This window comes from Eimeria mitis, genomic scaffold (assembly GCF_000499745.2).
Source record: "Eimeria mitis Houghton genomic scaffold, Emh_scaff3043, whole genome shotgun sequence".
Lineage (NCBI taxonomy): Eukaryota > Apicomplexa > Conoidasida > Eucoccidiorida > Eimeriidae > Eimeria > Eimeria mitis.
This window is the reverse complement of record NW_013571389.1, coordinates 2,300-2,505: the sequence shown is the minus strand read 5'-3', so window position 1 is coordinate 2,505 and position 206 is coordinate 2,300.

Here is a 206-nt window from a genome sequence, read left to right as displayed (position 1 = left end):
TAAACCCTAAACCCTAAACCCTAAACCCTAAACCCTAAACCCTAAACCCTAGATATGCTTGAGATATGCTGCTGTGCTGTTTTTCTTGTTTCAACGCCTCTTGCTGCTGCTGTTCCTGCTGCTGCTGTTGCTGCTGCTGCTGCTGTTGCTGCTGCTGCTGCTGTTGCTGCTGCTGCTGCTGTTGCTGCTGCGACACGCAAAAAAGC